Raw genomic sequence first — 13,665 nt, 5'->3', positions numbered from 1 at the left:
TACAATGCATATGGTTCCCTAGTTTATAATCAAATCAAGCAAAAGGCATAAAAACTAGTATTTTCCAGATTCACTTGTTTCTAAGAAATTTCATCCCAGAAATCATATTTTCTATAATAAGGTCGTTTATAAACTATGACATTTAATGGCTTACTGTAGGGGAAAACTCTTTCATTTATTTCATTGTTAAAATATTTCCACTAATGCCAAGGAAAATCATACCTTAGAAACAAAATAAAATGAAATTTTATAAACTGCCCAAGAATATGCTTGCATATTAGTTTCTGGAATGATTGCTACTGGTTTGGAGAAAAGGATAAAAAGCCAATTACTGTCATTCATTTTGCAGTAGCGGTTAGTTCAAAATTTAAAAACAGAAAATAGTGCAACTTTAGTCATACTTAAAATATATTGAATCTTGGCAGTTGTTTCTTTCCTACAACGATAGTGAGAGTGGTCCCTGGGGCCCTTATAAACTATCAGGAGAATAGGATTTTGTGCAATCAATTTTATTTTGCAGACTATATTTCAATTTACATTCATTCTACTTAAAATAGAATTATTAAATTATTACATTCATTCTACTTAAAAGGGTATATGTAATATATAATGATAAGATCACTTATATTTTAGATTTTTGATTTTGAGCTGCTGACAGGACATATATGTTGAAATGTCCTGAGGCAGGAGAAGCTTCAGAAATGGAACTTAGACTGGAAGTAGAATGTGACAATATAGGCAGAAAAAACAGAGCAGGGAGTTCGAGGACAAGGCCATTGGATATTGCTCAAGATTTAAAATAATAGAAATAAGTGGATCTGCCAAGAAAATGAAATAAAGGTTACAGAGGTAGAGAAGGTTAGAATAATGGAAACAGAGTAAGGACAAGAGTATTGCCACCAGGATTGGTAAATGAAGAAATGTAAAGAGAGTGAGTATTGAAAAGGGACCACTGACTTTCATCTTTGAAGGAACAGTTTTATAAGATGGTGGGTAAGATTGTAGCAAGTGAAGGAATGAGATAAGGTAAGGCTTAAGTATCCTCTGGCAGTGAAAGGAAAGAAAAAGGTGAATAGCCTGAGCACTAGCAGGCCAGGGAAAGAAATACTTTAGGTTGGGTGAAAACTAAACATTTTTTTGTAAGCAATTAAAGAAGGAGTTGGCAAAGAGAAAGACAAAGATGTACTTGGGAAGAGAGAGTGAGATGGTAAAGAAATGTAGTCAAGATCTAGAGCAGCCCTGTCCAATAAAACTGTCTATGATGATGGAAATATTTTCTCTCTGCACTGTTGGGAACCCATGAGACTGTTGAGTACTTGAAATGTGATGCCTAAAGCAACTGGAGCACTAAAATTTTAATTTCATTTAATGTGAATTAAGTTAAAATTAAATAGCCACATGTGGCTCGTGGCTACTTTATTGGGTAGGAAAGATCTAGTGTATAAATACAGTAATTAATAAGCAAGAAAAGAGGGTTGGACATTGTGAGAGCTAAGGGACGAGTTTCAAAAAAAGTTTGAAATAGAGATGATAGTGTTTGAAGGACTCTTGGTCTAATAGTTTCATTCTTTTTCACAAGATAGATAGTATCATCTGCCAAGAGGGGTGAGGCAGAGAGCATGGGAAAGGTTTTGGCAATCCCTGTGGGAATTTCCAATGGAGAATCTAAGGCAGGTAAGAGGAATCTCAGCAGCATTGCAATCCCCACAGAGGGGAGGATGTGCGTTTGTTTTAGGTCTCCTCTTCCTTGTCTGGTGACTATTTTAGGTAGCATTCATGAGAGAACTTGTTCTTAATTCTTGGAAAGGCTAGAACACTGGTGAAGTAAATAAATGCTGGCCATGAGATCTGTATGAAGTAACCACAAAATTTTAAGTGAAAATAAGAAGGGACTTCAGAGCTGGAGGGAGAAGAGCAGATCCCTTAGATGTCAGACTCTTGAAATGTAAGCAAGGTCATAAAATTTTCGTTTGTGCAAACTGCAGATTTTGGAGGTGGAATTTTCAACAGGGAATGGGATAAGAAAGAAGCCCTAAGATTAAGAAATGTCAGTCGTTGGGCAGCACCTGTGGCTCAGTGAGTAGGGCACCAGCCCCATATACCAGAAGTGGTGGGTTCAAACCCGACCCTGGCCAAAAACTGCAAAAAAAAGAAAAGAAAGAAACATCAGTTGTGAGAGGAATATATAGGACTGAGGCACATAATTTCCAAATTCAGAGAAAGAGTTTTAAAAATTATTTTTGTTCCAATTTGCTTGCACTACTGTATCTTTGCTACAAATTCACTTGCAAATATATCTTTGCTGCAATCCGAAGGTATAGTCTTTTCTTAAATAATCCAAATCTGAGTAGTAAAACTGGGATTTAATCTTAATATTTGCAGTGATATTCAAATTTATAAAAACTAAATTCAGAGCCAACAGGGACCTGTGAAATCATGTTATATAAAATTTGGGTCTTGTAGATAAGGGACTATAATCTCTAGTTCAAGGTTACATGACCAGTGAGTGGTAGACCTGAGACTGACTGCAAGTCTTCACTGATTCCCTTTCCCTGGGCTAGAGCAGTGTTCCACTCTGAAATCTCCAGTGGGTATCTAACAGTTTGTACTCTAGAAACATTAAAATGCAGTATGGAATATTACCTACAGGACTTTCCTACAGTTCGTTTTTCTGAACTTGCCCTTCCAAATTACTATTGAGTTGACCACACTGAAAGAAGAATCTTGCTAAACCAGTGTTCTACTATATCTTACATCAGTTTTCTCATTCATAATTGTTTTGATATTTAACACTAAGAAAAAAGATGAATAGTCAAGACTTCTGTTAATAAATGTAACAGAACCCAGAATTATATTTTGGACTAGGTTCAGCTGGGAAGGAGTTTGTTAATCAGCAGCTGTTTTTTCACTGTTTAAAAGTACCAAGTGTTGTGCCTCTCCTGCCAGCTCTGATCTCTCACTCCTTCCTGTGTACCCTTCTCTCTTCCTGTGAATGAAGAAAGATATCTAAAGAATATGATCTAAGAAAAAGAGGACATTGTTTTCAAAAAATGTTAGAAGTTGGTGAGATTACTACCACTTCTCTTTTCACACAGAATAATATATTGAGAAATATACTGAAGCAATTGGCCATACTCCTGATTATTATTTATAAAATAATGTGTCGTGTGTGGCAATACCAGAAGTAAACTTTAAATTGCCTGTTTTTACATGGATCTCAAATTTTTGAATAAAGTAACTAGACATACCAATCAGTAATTTTGCTAAAACACGTAAGTAAGAATTTATAAGTTTATGAATTGGAGAGTTTGGGCCTTTGGTTTTTGTGACACCTATTTAATTTAAGGGGCTTCTTTATGGGATCAACAACTCGAGAACCTTTGTTTGTATTTCATACAAAGACAAGCACAGTGAAATGGGATTAGCTGCTTTAATAAACTGAACCAAAGTACTGTTCAAATGATCAAAGAATACCTTCAATTTCATTTTAATTCTTTAATTCCATTTGTCATGGGGATGTTTTGATACGATAGCATTTGGCATACATGTGACAGGAAAATGGCATACCCTAAGATTTCAGGGATTGACTCCTTTAATATATTTACTAAAATTAATATTAGTCCTTTTCCCTCCTCCCTCTCCTTTTCTTTTTCCTCCCCAAAGGGACTCTGTTTTAAGTAAATTTAAGAGATACAGAGATAAAAGGTATCTTTCCTAACAGGAGCTCATTGATTCTCAAAATATGGTTCCCAGACCAGCAGTATCTGTCATCTGAGGACTTGTTAGAAAAACAAATTCTAAAGTTCCCTACCCAACTCTTCACTCCCAGCCCCTGGCAATTACTAATTACTTTTTGTCTTGATGGATTTGCCTATTCTGGATAATTATAAAAATGGAATCATAAAATGCATGGCCTTTTGTTTCTGGTTTTCACTTAGCATAATGTTTTCAAAGTTTATCCATGTTGTACCATTATCAATGCTTCATTATTTCTGTGTTAGAATAATATCTGTTGTACAAATGTATTCATTTTGTTCATTCATCAGTTAATGGACATTTAGGTTTTTTCTACTTTTTGGCTGTTATGCATAATGCTGCTATAAACGTTGATGTACAAATCTTTGTGAACATACATTTTCAAACTTTTTAGGTATATAGAGTCAAGTTTCATTATTTGTGGTAGTTATGTCCATAAAGTCACTGCAAACTGAATTGGTGAATACTGAATCATTGCTCCTAGGAGAAATACAGGATTAGGTTCCTGAGAGCCTCTGGTTGCAACATTTTCATCAGTTGATCTATGCATAACCTTGTTTTATGTGTGTTTCCATTTAAAGGCACCTTACCTTATATATATATATCTTACGAGTTCATTAACATGGAACCCATGTCTAACAGCATTGTAACTCATGCCTGAATTAGGATTACTTAAGCGTATTTTTCCTTGTGAGGCACATTACAGCCTTCTTTCACTTAGAAACAGTAGGCACAGGCGGCGCCTGTGGCTCAGTCGGTAAGGCGCCGGCCCCATATACTGAGGGTGGCGGGTTCAAACCCGGCCCCGGCCAAACTGCAACCAAAAAATAGCCGGGCGTTGTGGCGGGCGCCTGTAGTCCCAGCTACTCAGGAGGCTGAGGCAAGAGAATCACTTAAGCCCAAGAGTTGGAGGTTGCTGTGAGCTGTGTGAGGCCACGGCACTCTGCGGAGGGTGGTACAGTGAGACTCTGTCTCTACAAAAAAAAAAAAACAGTAGGCACCACTCAGGCACAACACTTGGGGACCACTGTAAACAGTTAAGTAGAAGATGTGAAAAACACGGCACTAGATAGACCTCAAAATGGACGCTTGTTTTCAGTATGATAGTCAAACACAAATGTGTCATCTTCTTCAGGTGACTCAACTTTTTCACCATTCTGCAAACTCTCATGTCTGAAGGACTATGGAAGCACCACAGAGTGGGGATCACAAAAATTATAGCGAGTAGGAGAATTCATAAATAATGGGAATCAACCATGTTAGAAGTGGGCTTGCTGGATCACATGGTAATTCTGTGTTTAATTTTTTAAGGAACTACCAACCTGTTTTTCATAGAGGATACAGTAATTTACATTGCCACCAGCAATGTACTAGCATTCTGGTTTCTCTCTATACTTGACAACACTTATTTGGAGTGTAGGCATCCTGGTGGATATGAAGTAGTATCTTACTGTGATTTGTATTTTCCTGAATCACTGAAGATGTTGAGCATCTTTTCATGTGCATCCATCTTCTTTGAAGAAACATCTATTCAAAAACTTTGCCTCATTTGAATCAGATTATTTGTCTTTATATTGTTGAGTTGTAAGAGTCTTTAAATATACAGAGGTTGCCAAAAAATGTATACACCTTTTAAGAAAGGAAAATGTATGAAAATTGTAATACTTAAGTCACATTTGACTTCTGTAATTATAAGAGATGCTCAAACATGACTGTGTTCATGTTTTGTTTTCAGTATATTGAGTACTGTAATTTTAAAACAGCTTTTTCCTTCTATTTTTTTGAGACAGAGTCGCACTCAGTTGCCCGGGGGTTGAGTGTCGTGATGTCATAGTTCACAGCAACCTCAAATTCTTGGGCTCAAGTAATCCTCTTGTCTCAGCCTCCTAAGTAGCTGGGACTATAGGCGCCTGCCATAATACTCAGGTAGTTTTTCTATTTTTAGTAGAGATGGGGTCTTGATTTGCTCAGGCTGGTCTCAAACCCCTGAGCTCAAGCGATCCACCTGCCTCAGCCTTCCAAGAGTGCTAGGATTACATGTGTGAGCCACCGTGCCAGCTTGCTTTTTCCTTTCTTAAAATGTGCACATATTTTTTGGCACCCTCTGTATATTCCGAATATTAGATACTGGATATGCAAATATTTTTCTCCCATTCTGTAAGGTTTGTTTTACTTTATTGATAATGTCCTTTGATCTACAGTTTTGTTATTTTAATGAAGTCCAAATTTATCTATTTTATTCTTTTATTGCTTGTGCTTTTGAAATTTTTGAAACTCTATCTTTGTACAGTTAATTAGTACATCCTGGTAAAAGAATTGTTTACACATTTTTATTAGCAAAATCACAAACAGATTTCATGGTTTCAATAAATTATCACGTATTTGCTAAAGGATGTCATTTGTAAATATAAAGCATTTATTTGCAGGTTTTAGTATTGTGGAATTTTTAAATACTGGCATCACAAGGGCCATACATTTATAAAAAGCAGTGTCAAATTCATTTAACAAACTGCTGTTTTTGTTTAGGAAAATTAAAGAAAAGCACTTATAATTGCTTTGACTAATACTTTCCTCTTTAAAAAAGAAAGCTGACTCTTTCAAAAACTCTGAACTTTCTGCCCTAAAAGTAGTGTCTCAAGAGCCATTTGTGAAAGAACACAAGAATCCTCGAACTTGGAAATAAACATGGATTAGTGTTTATTTGCATTAGTTTAAATGTAGTAGCACAATGTGTAAGAAAACAATCTATAACATTTAAGTTAGGCTAAACAAGCAAATAATATCAGCTAACATGGCTTTAATCTAAACATGGCTTTAATCTACTAAGTAATTTAAAATCCAAAACATCAAAGGAAGTTATAACTAAAAACAGTCCTTCATGCAATTCCCCTGTAGAAGCAGGAAAAGGCTAGAAATTACATGTCACCTTCATATCCTGGTTTGCTGCCCTTGTGCTCAGATCAAGCCCCTCTGTATGCCAGCTGTTACCATTATTAAGACCTTCCCCTGAGGGGTTAAGTAGGAGAACAACTCTCCTGTCCTATTGGAGAGCAAACACTGCAAGTTCCAGCCCCTGACACGCCTAATTCAAAGCAATCTGTGTGTGCTTGTCACTTGGCCTGCCCTGCGTTCCATGGAGCTGCTCCTGCCAACTCTCTGTTTTCTGTTGGGCTGTGTTTTGCAGTCAGTGACTGCTGTTGCTACTGCAATCATTTGCAGCCTAAACTGAGCCAGAAAAGTCCTTTTTTAACATAAAGGTAATACACTTACTCTTGCTTCTATATGTATGAATTTGTTATTTGGAGAGAATTTATTGAAAAACTGACCTTCGTTTCTAGGATTGTATTTAGAATTCCAGCCGTTTTTTTCCATGTAAACTTTGAATGGGATCTTAAGGCATTTAAAACTTGTGAAGTTTACTTGAATGAAGAGTTTAGCACAGTAAGGTAAGATCAGACATTTCTTAAGATTGGTAAAATGTGTTTTCTTTATAAAGTTGGAAGGAAACCTGAGATTTACAACAGTTTGTTATTTGATACTTTGAGATTCTTGTTTAACCACTGTCTGAATCAGAAAACTTTGAAAAGATGTGCTTGTCATTACCAGTGATAGAAAAATAGATGTAAAATCATCAGAGTCGTTTTAATCACTTTTGTGAATTAAATAGAAAACTGTTAACATAGTCCATTCTGTAGGAAGTTGGGTAAAGATACCCATTTGAGAACTAAGTTTCAACAGAAAGCTTAATTCTTGTTGAAGTTCATTTCAAATACACAGCTTGATACACACCATGAAGTTGTATTTGAGTTGATTAAATGTTTCACACTCTGTGTAGAATTTAATTCTAACAATGGTAACTACATCATGATTGGATTTACTACTTAAAGTATAGTCAAAATATATTTACTATATTGCCTTTTACTTGACATGTGTATAGTTAATTTATATACAACTGGTAGAAAAATTCAGACTAACTTGTGAAATATTTTTATGTCTGGTAGTAAAATGTAAGCTTAAAAATAATTAAAAATTTTTTGAAAACTGAGGTATTTCATGGACATCATTGACTGACTGGTAATATCTTTCTTCAGTGATAATGGAAAAAATAGACAGCACACTTCACAATTTGCTACACAAACTGGTATTCCTGTTGAAAGAAAAAGAATGAAATATATCTTTTTTTAACCACAAAAGGGTTATTTTAGATCATAATATTTATAATTAAGAAAACTCTAGTTCCCTTTGATAGTTGGGAAATCACTAAACTATGCAAATAATCTCTAAGCTAATGAGTGTTTCACTTGTAGGTAGTGGGTTTCCTACTTCCCATGGTTTTAATGTCTGTAACATTTCTGCTTTTTAAAATGTTAAAATAGTTGGTTTTGCATTGTTTTACTTTTTAGTTTTACAAATCCAACAGATTATCTTAAAATGTTTTTGTTGCCAAAATTTTCAATATTGTAATGTTTTATTGGATTATACTGTTTTGGGAAGTTTTTGTTTTAGTATACAAAAATAAGTAGAGTATTTTTATGTATTTCCCATGCTTATATATATAGCTTACATCTTAGACCTGAATTTTAGAATTGTGAGCATAAACTATCTGCTGCATTGATTATGAAAAATATGTTATGTTTAATTGTCTGAAATGACTGACCTACAAAGCTATCTAGAAACTACATGTTAACTTTGCCTCAGTCTGGGAAATGATATGTATTATAAAATTGATTCATCCAATAATTAAATTTAATCCCACTTGTCTTTGTAGTTGATATTGAACCAGTCATCCCTTTTTGGCAGCGTTTGGGAAATCTGCTTTTCATTGTTTGCTGTGCATCGATTCCTTACCCTCTAACTGCTTTGAGTTCTGGAGCGGGACTGAGAATTCTCACTGTATAATTCTTACAACTCAGCATGGGTGATGGACAGTTTTGACATGCAGACTATAGGAACATTTCTTATTTTTAAAAACTTCCAATTCTTGATCACATTTTGACACAGGAAATAAAACTGAGTTGTTTAGGATTAATACAAATGAGCTGCTTAGCCCATCAGCCTTTTTGGAAAAAATATAAAACAAAGCAAGTAAAGTAAATTAGAAAAGCTGACTTGGGGGAGAGAGTGGCTCTTTATTCTCTCCATTTTAATTTCTATTGTCTTATTTTAATCACTGTTAAACAGGCTCATGTATGACAGGCTCACATATGTAATTCCAAGCACATTATTTGCATGGAACACAGTAGGTGCTTATTATATGATTGGCAAGTAAGGATGTTTACCTGTTTAAGAATCTGATTTAATTACCTTTGTGAGAAAACAAGAATTCCATATCAATAGTAAATGTAATTTTAATTCATCTAATATATCCAAGAAAGCAAATAACAGAATTCACAAGCATTTATATTGATAATTCAAGTAGAGAGTAGAAAAAGGTTTATTTATGTTCCGTGCTCTTACTAAGCTAGATTACTAATCCAATTCAAGTAAGAAAAAAATCTCTATAAATTTGATGCTTTTCTAAGCCTAAAGTAAATCTCAGAGTTCCTTAAATAAAAGGATATCTTTAATTGTGTTTTATACAAATACCTTGTATTTCCCAAGTTGCTCAGTAACTGAAGGATACCTTTGAGACATTATTTGCTGGGCTCTGCAGGGAAGAACACATTTGGGGAGCTGCTGTAGGAAATTTGATTTGCTACTTCTCAAACTTCACAGAACAGCAGGGGGTGGGGCCCACTGTCAGATACTTAACTTTTGTGGGAAAAGTTTAGATCATTCTAAGTGTAGTAAAAAAAAAAACACCACTATTTAAGTCAAACAACTTTTAAGGAAGTGCCTTACAGTGATTGATCTCCATTTTGGGCCTTATTTTTAAAAATTCTCTCACGTTCTTTTGCCTCACAATATGTAGGAGTAGAATTATCTTGGTTTGATGGTTTTTTTTCCTTTGAGATGCTAAGTTTTGAGGTTTTGAGATGTAAGAAATGTTAAATGCTCACAGTGTTTTCAGATGTGCTTGTGATCTGTTGAACAATATTTCTTAAGTGCAGTAATGAGTAATGAGGTTCTGCTGGGGAAGAGCTATAGTGATACATACAGATTGCTCAATTTGAAAGCTACCCTTTTTGTGATTGTAGTTGAGACAAAATAGTTTCAAGTGAAATCTCTTGGCCTAAGGACAGACTTATCATATCCTGGGAGTCCTGCTTATTACCAAAGCATCTTATAATTCTTGTTTGGTAGTGATGTGAGGCTAGATAGCAGGCCTGCTATCTGAAGATTTTCTGACCCTAGAATTCGAAAGTTCAAGATGTTTAAAATGCCACCAGAAATTTTTTTCTTTTTTTTTCCTGGGAATGGAACTTTAGGGAATGTGCTTTTTTGTGAGAAGAGCTTGAAACTTCATTTTAGAGACTGACCACAGTAGGAGAATACCTTTTTTGAGTGTTAAGTAGTTAAATTAGCTATTTCCTAAACTTTCTTCAAAAGATCCATAAGTAATTGAGGCTGTGTGACAACTTGTTTCACATTTCCACAGCATTGTTCCTCATGAATTCTGCACCATTGTCTTGCTTGAGCTAGTTATCTTATTAAGACTTTCTCCTTGTCATATCCCTATCCCCACCCTATCAACTTAAGTAATCTCTTTTCATTATAATCAAAAAACCCAAGTGGAGATAGTTTAAATACTAAACTTCACTAAAAGAATTTTTTTAATATGCAACAGTATTCTGCATTTCTAAGCAATATGTTCTGAATGTTGGCTATTTTGACTGGCAGTTGATTGCACTTATAAATTGATTAGGATTAATTATGTAAAGTATAAATCAGTGGTTCTCAGCTCTGGCTACACATTGAAATCAATTGTGTAGCTTTTAAAATACTAATGCTCACACTTCACTAAAATATGAATTAAATCAGAACCTCTGAGGTCATAGCCCTGTTCCTATATGCGTATATTTTTTATATTACCAAAGTGATTCTAATGTTCAGTTAGGGATGAGACTGCTGTGATAGAATTGTAATTTGGTGAATATTTGTTGTATTTGTTGCAGTCCCTTCAAGACTTATAGAAATGTCCTGGCTGTGTTTTGGATTAGGTAACTATTTAATAGGAGGACTTTGTAGAATTTTTTTTATTGACCATTGTTTGACATTTCTGATTATAGAAAGCCTCTCTAGTTTTATTTTGTATATTCTTGATTATACAGTTTAGCGCAATTCTCCAGACTTAGCTTAGGGTTCAAAAGAAATTAGTGCAGCTTAGTGGAATTTATGCTCATCTGAAATGAGAGCACAAAGATAAGAAAACTCTCTGTGTCATTGATACTTATCGATACATTTATAACATGATTGGTGGATATTGTGCAGAATAATTTTTGTGGATGAACTTGGAAAAGAGATCTCTGCAAACTGCTTTGGTAATTGCATCACTGTGTCATGCTCTTTAAATGTATGTGTAGTATTTAGGAAGATAAGTATTTATGCTAAACAAAGGTTGTTGACATCATTTATCCCAGATTGTGAAAAGATACACTTCATTTTATACCCAAATTTCTCTTCCCATATAGGTCTATTACCAAAGGTACATTGGACATTAAACTGAGAAAAATGAAATTAATGTTTCTTTAACACTGAAATTGCTATCGTCTGTACACGTGTGAATCTCTGCTTTGACAGCCTAACTCATTTCTAGCAATCATTTTGCTTTCCAATTTCCAGACTTTCAGATTTGCTGTGGCAGATATACTGTAATATCTTCCTAAGACAATTTTACTTTTATAATTTTTGTTGTTAATCTAAGAGGAAACTTTATGTGGCAATTTTAATTTTTATTCTATATAATTTATGTGTTTGTAAATACCATGAATAGTTTTTGTAATAGCTAAAAAATAAAACATTGGCAATTTGTCTTATTGGCTCCCTTATCAATGTAACAGGGTGGCCATAAAGTTCATGTGCAGTTTAAAATATTTGTCTATTTTTTATTGCACACTAACTTTATGGCCACTTTGTATATCATGTGCGTGATCATATTAAAAGAGTTTATATAACAATATTACATTTCATTTTCAAAGATGCCCTTTATTATCGTAAGTTGAAGCTACCTACTTGATAATATAACCTTAATAGTAAAAACAGTAACTTTATTGTAAGAGAACTATAATCTTTCACTTGCAGATTTCCTGAAACTCAGTTTGCTTTCTCATGATGCGGAAGCATGCTAATGCCTAATAGGCTCGTCTGAAATGCGTGTTTATAGTCTAGATCTCAAAGGTATATCGTTGTTTCCAGGGGAAAATGGCTTCCAACTTTCAACTAGCAATAATTATTCCAACTAGCAATAATACCTTATATTTATATAGTTCTTTACAACATATAAAATGTTTATAAATGATTAGGTGAAGCTATTTGTAAGTTCTTACTGAAGAAAACTGTAGAAAGTTCATGAACTCAAAGAAAAATAAGAAACTTTGTCTCAGAAAAGAAGATTATATTTATTAAAGTTTACTCATTTTAGTTCCTTAAAATTGCCTGATTCTTTGATTAGAAATTTTTCAGTGAGGTTACTATTGCATTATTTTGAAATAGTCCAAATACTATATAACAACAAAGATCAATCCATTGCCTTGCTTTTTCAAATTTGCATAGCATGATATATGTGTAACTCCTCGATCCTTAATTTAGTGAACTATGTCTCTGATATTCTCAAATGCAGACTTGTACCTTTTGAAATTATCTTGGGAAATACTGAATGTAGAGGCTATTTTTCATCAGGACTTTCAGATGGAATTTTATATCAGTAGCTTCTAGTGTCCTACAAAAGCTAGGTGAACTTGGCATTGCCTTAGGTATCTTGAGGTAGTGGAAAAGCCTTTCTTTAGAGTGAACTAGTATGGGGCTGAATCTCAGACATATTATTTGGATAAGTTACTTTAATATTTTTGACTCAGTTTTCTCTGTAATAAGTACAATAATCTCTTCATAGCAGTACTGTGATGAAAGTGCTTGACATAATGAGATGTTTAGGACAAAAATACTCCTACAGGCAAACCCTGGCTGATATTCTTCTACTGTCCAGCTTTGATAGCCCCATTACAGAAATGCCAGAAAGGCGTAGTTCTTTGTTATTTTCTCTTGGCATTAAGAGAAGCTGTTTATTTCTCTTGCCATAGCACTAAATGTTAATAGGCCAACCTGGTACCAGTGATCAGAAATAAGTCCATTATTTTAGGGTAAGCATCACACGACTTTAAAGGAGCCATTTTGTATTAAAACAGGTTTAGTAAATAATGGATATGGGTATCTTCAGACTGCCTTTATTCCTTGTATGAAAAAAGGCTTGGGTTTCTTTATACACCTATCTTCTAATATCTGGTACCACTTGAGAGAGAAAAAAAAGGAACTCACCCAGTTAATTGGGCAGAATGATTCCATATATATGGGTTCATATACATGAGTTGCAGTAAAAGGGTTAAAATCCTGTCAGTTGTTATTTCCCTGCCCAAAACAGTTTGAGAGTCAAGTAATAATTAAACTTGACAGCCTGGACAACATAGTGAAATCCCTTATCTACAAAAAATTTAAAAATAAACTGAGCGTGGTGGTTCGTACCTATAGTCAGAGCTACTCAAGAGGCTGAGGCAAGAGAATCACCTGCGCCCAAAAGTTGGAGGCTGTAGTGAGCTGTGATCCAGCCACTCAACTCCAGCCCGGGCAACAGAGCAAGATCTCATCTCTAAAAACAAAACAAAACAAAAACCTTGATCACCAGCTAGAACCTCTACTCCTACAGGCAAATCCTGTAGGAGTTAAACATATGTTTAACTCTGCCTTGATTAGAAAAATGGGCCTTTATTTCTCTGTCAGGTATTACTGTTTGTCTACTTTGGGAGTTCATTTTGTTTT

General features: G+C 34.6%; 1 protein-coding gene across 9 annotated transcripts in view; it reads left to right on the top strand.

The window, feature by feature from the left end:
- DISP1 (dispatched RND transporter family member 1) overlaps positions 1-13,665 on the top strand; it is a 278,204-nt gene that overhangs the window by 170,826 nt on the left and 93,713 nt on the right. Inside the window, exons 1-2 of one of the 9 annotated variants that reach the window (XM_053607071.1) lie at positions 6,915-7,013; positions 7,095-7,202. The exons of 6 other annotated variants lie outside the window; for them this stretch is intronic. The gene's annotated coding sequence lies outside the window, so the exon portion shown is untranslated. Of the gene's footprint in view, positions 1-6,873; positions 7,014-7,094; positions 7,203-13,665 lie in introns of those variants that run through there. 2 more of the 9 variants (XM_053607068.1, XM_053607074.1) reach the window with 2 other exon arrangements.

The sequence above is a fragment of the Nycticebus coucang genome, chromosome 10 (assembly GCF_027406575.1).
Source record: "Nycticebus coucang isolate mNycCou1 chromosome 10, mNycCou1.pri, whole genome shotgun sequence".
Lineage (NCBI taxonomy): Eukaryota > Metazoa > Chordata > Mammalia > Primates > Lorisidae > Nycticebus > Nycticebus coucang.
The sequence above is the reverse complement of the archived record's forward strand: the minus strand, read 5'-3'. Positions and strand labels throughout refer to the sequence as shown.